Source organism: Branchiostoma belcheri, unplaced genomic scaffold (assembly GCF_001625305.1).
Source record: "Branchiostoma belcheri isolate BF01 breed outbred unplaced genomic scaffold, Haploidv18h27 scaffold172, whole genome shotgun sequence".
Taxonomy (NCBI): domain Eukaryota; kingdom Metazoa; phylum Chordata; class Leptocardii; order Amphioxiformes; family Branchiostomatidae; genus Branchiostoma; species Branchiostoma belcheri.
In genome coordinates this window covers 531,843-538,452 of record NW_017803180.1, presented here as the reverse complement: position 1 = coordinate 538,452, position 6,610 = coordinate 531,843, and the positions used below count along the sequence as shown (strand labels likewise).

The 6,610-nt window shown below is 40.9% G+C and overlaps 1 long non-coding RNA gene across 1 annotated transcript; it reads right to left on the bottom strand.

Annotated features, from left to right (window-relative positions):
- Window positions 1-3,642: 3,642 nt before the first annotated feature.
- Window positions 3,643-6,604, bottom strand: LOC109466965. Its single transcript, XR_002140051.1, has 2 exons — window positions 5,928-6,604; window positions 3,643-5,592 (listed from the first exon to the last, which is right to left on the bottom strand). It is a non-coding gene; the product is annotated as an uncharacterized LOC109466965 (long non-coding RNA).
- Between the last annotated feature and the right edge of the window lie 6 nt (window positions 6,605-6,610).

The following is a 6,610-nucleotide window of genomic DNA, read 5'->3' as shown; positions in this document are numbered from 1 at the left end:
GTTATCAAAGATCAACACAAGGCACTTAATATGTCCAAAATGTTCCCTACGTTTAACTTAGTAACTGTAAACTTCCCCATTAAAGTACACACTATTTTTAACACTACAAAAAGTGTCTGGTGATCACTTACGTATGAAACAATTGAACAAGTAAAAAGTTTGTATTGTTACAAAATATTGGTTGCCAAATAGTGAAACATTCTAAGCTGCATGATTATAAATTCCAGCAAAGACATCTATAGAAGTCATTGAGAAACAGCATGAATTTGAATTTGTTCTGTTCATATTTTGTTCAAGATTGGAGAGGGAATAAGTTTTCTCAGCTTTAGGTCAGAATTGTCTCTGAACAACCCAAATATGCTTGGTGCGTACTTCAAATGGGAATTTACAGTATTGCAAGAAAGCACACTAACCTGTTTGACAAGCTGTCTTCTTTTTTTGAGCTTGCTTGCTTCAAATAAACTGGAAACGGTGACATCGGCCAAAAGGATGATCTGTAAAAAAAAATGGAGGAAAAACATTAGTATATTTTAAATGAGAATTTATGGCATTGCAATAAACCAAAGTATTATACTAACCTGTATCATGTATTTAGTTAGGTATAAGCAAGTTAAAAAACTCAACATGAATTAGAACATGTTAAAGTGAAACAAAACCGATGAATTTGCAACGTTAGAAAAATTTCCTCGGGAAAGGACCGTGAGTCCGGCTCCATCCAGGCGGGGACCTCGCCAAATTTCACCGAAAGCATAAGGTTGAACGCTACGGTACGGAGTATGTCATGCTAGTTTTTCTGTAAGATTCCGAAAAATCAACCCAGAAAAAACACATTGGCGCTACTTAATTCAGCTACGCTTTTCTCGACAATCGTGAGGAAAATCTGTGAGAGCACAACATGAAAGTGGTACTACTAGATGTAACAACATTTCATCTCCTAATTGCGGGGTAAAATTGCTGAGAACATAACAATTAAATGCAACTTCTGACACAACATGTACACTTGCCACGTGCTGACAACAGCGATGATTGACAGCTCAGTCAGACGGTCAGCCGCCGTCATTTTTCAACATTTTCTTCATAAAATCCGAGGAAAAATATCTAAAAGCACCACTATTAGATGTCACAACATTTTGTCTGGTGATTCTGAGGTAAACATGAGGGGAGAAAGTAACCAACGTTATACATGTGGCTACTTCTAAGCCCCGTCTGTTGGCCCGCCACGCAACATTTCTCAACATTTCCTCAATAAAACCTGCTATTGCTAAAACCGACCTAAAACTGATGCTACTAGATGTCAAAACATTTTATCCAATGATTCTGAGGTAAACATGAGGTGGAAAATTGATTTGTTTCAAAATTTTGACGGACGCAAGTGCTCCGTGTCATGCTTTGCCAACTAACGGGACACCCCGCCCGTTTCCCAGGGACACCTCCTACGTGAGACCGCTACTCAACATTTCCCCGATAAAATCTGCTAAAACTAAGCTGAAAGTGATACTACTAGATGTCACAACATTTTATCTGAAGGTTCTGAGGTAAACATCCGGTGGAAATTAATTCTTCTTCGAATTTTGACCGACAATATCTAACTCATTTTAGCGGTATGCAACTATATACTGATGGACCCGGGCTTTCGTTTCAAACATTTCTGACAGGAAATGTTAAGAAATAAAGAGAAAAGTTCAACCTTCACGATGCTTTGACCGCAATAAACAACGTCTTTGTAAAATAAGTACCATTTCATGAAAATTGAGGGAATTTCTGACAGAACAATGTAGACATTCCTGCCAATGAGTATTCAAATTATGTCCCATTCTAAAACTGAACTTAACGCCAAAGTTCCTGTCACTGAGTAAGCAATTCTAAAACTGAAGTTAACGCCAAAGTTCCTGTCAGAAACGCCTTAAAAACAAGCGAAAATATGCCAGGACACACGACAGATTGCTCTATGTACTCTATACCAGGTAATACACGAGTAAAACATGAAATTCTACGGCAGAAAATTGTAAATTCTTACCTCAATGCTGATGCACGACTAGCGCTAGCGGCTGTCACCTCCGGAATGTGAACTCTGGCGGGAAAACTTGTATGCAATAGAACGTGGATGGTGATTGGTCTGTCGTACGTGGATGGTAATTGGTGCGTCGGAGTTTGGACTATTACATTTTGCTATTCAGGTGAAGTCCAACAATGTTTTTACGTTATTGCCATTTGACGGTATTTTCAGAATATTTGAAATGAAATCCATACAATAATCATACAATATTATATATTTTTGAGATAGACGTTTCATACATTTGTCTGTCAAGAAAGGAAAAGGAAAGTATAAACGGTGCACCCCGGCAATCTGCTTACTTTGGGATTCTGTATTACGCACGNTGATGGACCCGGGCTTTCGTTTCAAACATTTCTGACAGGAAATGTTAAGAAATAAAGAGAAAAGTTCAACCTTCACGATGCTTTGACCGCAATAAACAACGTCTTTGTAAAATAAGTACCATTTCATGAAAATTGAAGGAATTTCTGACAGAACAATGTAGACATTCCTGCCAATGAGTATTCAAATTATGTCCCATTCTAAAACTGAACTTAACGCCAAAGTTCCTGTCACTGAGTAAGCAATTCTAAAACTGAAGTTAACGCCAAAGTTCCTGTCAGAAACGCCTTAAAAACAAGCGAAAATATGCCAGGACACACGACAGATTTCTCTATGTACTCTATACCAGGTAATACACGAGTAAAACATGAAATTCTACGGCAGAAAATTGTAAATTCTTACCTCAATGCTGATGCACGACTAGCGCTAGCGGCTGTCACCTCCGGAATGTGAACTCTGGCGGGAAAACTTGTATGCAATAGAACGTGGATGGTGATTGGTCTGTCGTACGTGGATGGTAATTGGTGCGTCGGAGTTTGGACTATTACATTTTGCTATTCAGGTGAAGTCCAACAGACAATGTTTTTACGTTATTGCCATTTGACGGTATTTTCAGAATATTTGAAATGAAATCCATACAATAATCATACAATATTATATATTTTTGAGATAGACGTTTCATACATTTGTCTGTCAAGAAAGGAAAAAGGAAAGTATAAACGGTGCACCCCGGCAATCTGCTTACTTTGGGATTCTGTATTACGCACATATGGAAATATTAATCTATTCCAGATTCCAGTGTGGCGTATGACTTATATTATTATTTCTCGGAAATAAATAGCTAAGATATTGGATACTAGTATTAAATGTGATGTTGTCCAAAAATGTTTTAGTTTTATGGCGTGTCTTATTTTCGCTGGTGGTGGGGGGGGGAGATGTTTTAAAACTATTTGGAACATGGCATTTTATGGAGACTTTTAGAGAAACAATCATCATCTGTTCAGGCTTAATCTGTTCACGGACCTCTGATGACCACGTTACAGTTCATTTCTTATCGGTAGAGTGAATCCATCCATCCATCCATCCAGCCGTCCACCCCCAGTTTAGAATAGTATAGTCGGTCTCCCTCATGTACTGTAGCTTCAACATGTGCCGCCAGAGGGCGCGCTTAGGACGTGCCATCTGTAGCTGGCTGTCAAACCCGATTCTGTAACCCCAGAACCTCCGGCCGGGTTCGCGCCTTGTCAAAAATGAAATGACAATGATTTCAATAAAAGTACATCTTTATTTTAAAAAGGAAGAGTGTAACGGTTAATTCTAACTAAACTGCTGAATTAAAATTACAGAACATTGTTGGGCTTGTACAACTAGAAAATTCCTGACCAAAACAAACTACAAGAACAGGGATGGTGATTAGAACTGGTCAAGTACAGAGAACAGTCGCAATCAGTGCTTGACTCTGATTGGTTGCCACGATCAATGCTTGACTCTGATTGGTTGCAGACAATTAGCAGTCTAGATTGGGGCATTGCCATGGCAACACACCAAAAACATCAACATTAATCATGATTATAACAAAGACATGAAAATGATACATGTGTTTTTATATTTCTGCGATGCCACAATTCACCAATTCTCCATAGGCCAGGCAATATCAGGATATTGGTCACATTTTGGCCACCTTACACTAAACCTAGCTTCCCTCCACAGATTATGACACTCTTCCACCTCCCATAATTTTAACGGCCCAAATATAACATGTTTGCATCAATACTAGTATCATACATTGGCAGCATCAATTGTCATTTCATATACAGGTCAATCTACGAGACATTTAATATTATTTGCAGAGTAGCCCATGAAATCCAGCATGTTGTATCACATCCACTCCCTGCACAAATGCCACATCAACTTGATGTGAAAATAATTTTACCTTAAACAGTTCACAACACTTCATACTGTCCGGATCTGCAAACATTTAACACGCACAGCCCCAGTCTGCATGTACAATTTTCCTTTGGACTAAATGTGAAGATTGTGGCTCACAGACAGTGGTTACATGCATGTAAGATTGCCACAGACAGCGGTTACATGCATGTAAGATTGCCACAGACAGCGGTTACATGCATGTAAGATTGCCACAGACAGCGGTTACATGCATGTAAGATTGCCACAGACAGCGGTTACATGCATGTAAGATTGCCACAGACAGCGGTTACATGCATGCAAGATTGCCACAGACAGCGGTTACATGCATGTAAGATTACCTTTCTCCTTCTGACATGCATTCTCCCATCACTATACTAGGGCAGAACTAAAGCTAGCAGTCCCATCATGCTTTGCAGGAGTCCCATCATGCTTTGCAGCGGTCCTGTCATGCTAAGCAGGAGTCCCATGATGCTATGCAGCAGTCCCATGATGCTCTGTCATAGCGTGATGATGATTAGTCCTTGACGAAAAGGTTTCCATTACAAGCTTGTCTGCTGCACAGTCAGTGGTGCATTCTGGGTCTGCTGCACTGTCAATCAGTGGTGCATTCTGGGTCTGCTGCACAGTCAGTGGTGCATTCTGGGTCTGCTGCACTGTAAATCAGTGGTGCATTCTGGGTCTGCCGTACTGTCAATCAATGGTGCATTCTGGGTCTGCCGTACTGTCAATCAGTGTTGCATTCTGGGTCTGCCGTACTGTCAATCAGTGTTGCATTCTGGGTCTGCTGTACTGTCAATCAGTGGTGCATTCTGGGTCTGCTGTATTGCCGAGACACACGATACGAGATTTGCACAAGAGAACAGCAGACGGCTACACAAGACCTGCTCTTACAACCTGCTGCTCTTTTTCTGCTATTTTATTGTTCCACTTGCTTTGGAAAACTACTAAGACACGAATTGAATGAGCTGTGTGGGTTTGGATCCCACAGGTCTGAGCTCTATGATTGAGTTTAAATCAGTAATGGATGAGCGGTGTGAGTTGGGCTGTGTGGCTGTACAGGACACATTTGGTACAACCTTGTAGGGCTGTGTGGCTGTACAGCACATATTTGGTACAACCTTGTAGGGCTGTGTGGCTGTACAGGACACATTTGGTACAACCTTGTAGGACTGTGTGGCTGTACAGCACACATTTGGTACAAACTTGCAGGGCTGTGTGGCTGTACAGCACATATTTGGTACAACCTTGTAGGGCTGTGTGGCTGTACAGGACATATTTGGTACAACCTTGCAGGGCTGTGCTGTACAGCACACATTTGGTACAACCTTGCAGGGCTGTGTGGCTGTACAGCACACATTTGGTACAACCTTGCAGGGCTGTGTGGCTGTACAGCACATACTTTGGTACAACCTTGCAGGGCTGTGTGGCTGTACAGCACACATTTGGTACAACCTTGCAGGGCTGTGTGGCTGTACAGCACACATTTGGTACAACCTTGCAGGGCTGTGTGGCTGTACAGCACACATTTTGGTACAACCTTGCAGGGCTGTGTGGCTGTACAGCACACATTTGGTACAACCTTGTAGCGCTGTGTGGCTGTACAGCACATATTTGGTACAACCTTGTAGGGCTGTGTTGTTAGGCCAATTTTAGCACAAAAGTTAAGAAATTGAATTTGATCAATCATACCTCTGTTATTACGTTATCAACATTATGTATCCTTGATTATAATAAATGCAGTATCATTCTAATTGGAAATATACATTCAAGCTTTCCAATGATAGAACACATTGTGCTAATCATTGAAAACAACAGACATATCAATAATAAGATTTTCACTTTTTTTTACCACCTCCTCAAAAAGTTGCTTTGGTGCTCAACCTCTTACAAAATCATAAGCCACAAATAAATTAGCTTCCCAATTATATATAATACACAGAATCTTATGGAGTATTGACAGAGGTATGATGTCTTTAAGCATCTTAAGTCTACTTGGTGCGACACGGATACTCCACACTTGCAGCATGAAGAGGCAAAAGTACGCTGTTGCAGCTTTCCTGGAGCAAAGCTGTTTTCTGTCGGGATGTTTCAGGCCTGGAAGCGGTGCGGCTAGTTGGCTGGTTTGGGCGCTCCTTTCTGCTGCTGCTCATGTTGTGCATGTGCTTGTCTGGAACAGCAAAACATTAACAAACGTTAGCTGTATGCTTGTCTGGAACAGCAAAACATAACAAACGTTAGCTGTATGCTTGTCTGGAACAGCAAAACATAACAAACGTTAGCTGTGTGCTTGTCTGGAACAGCAAA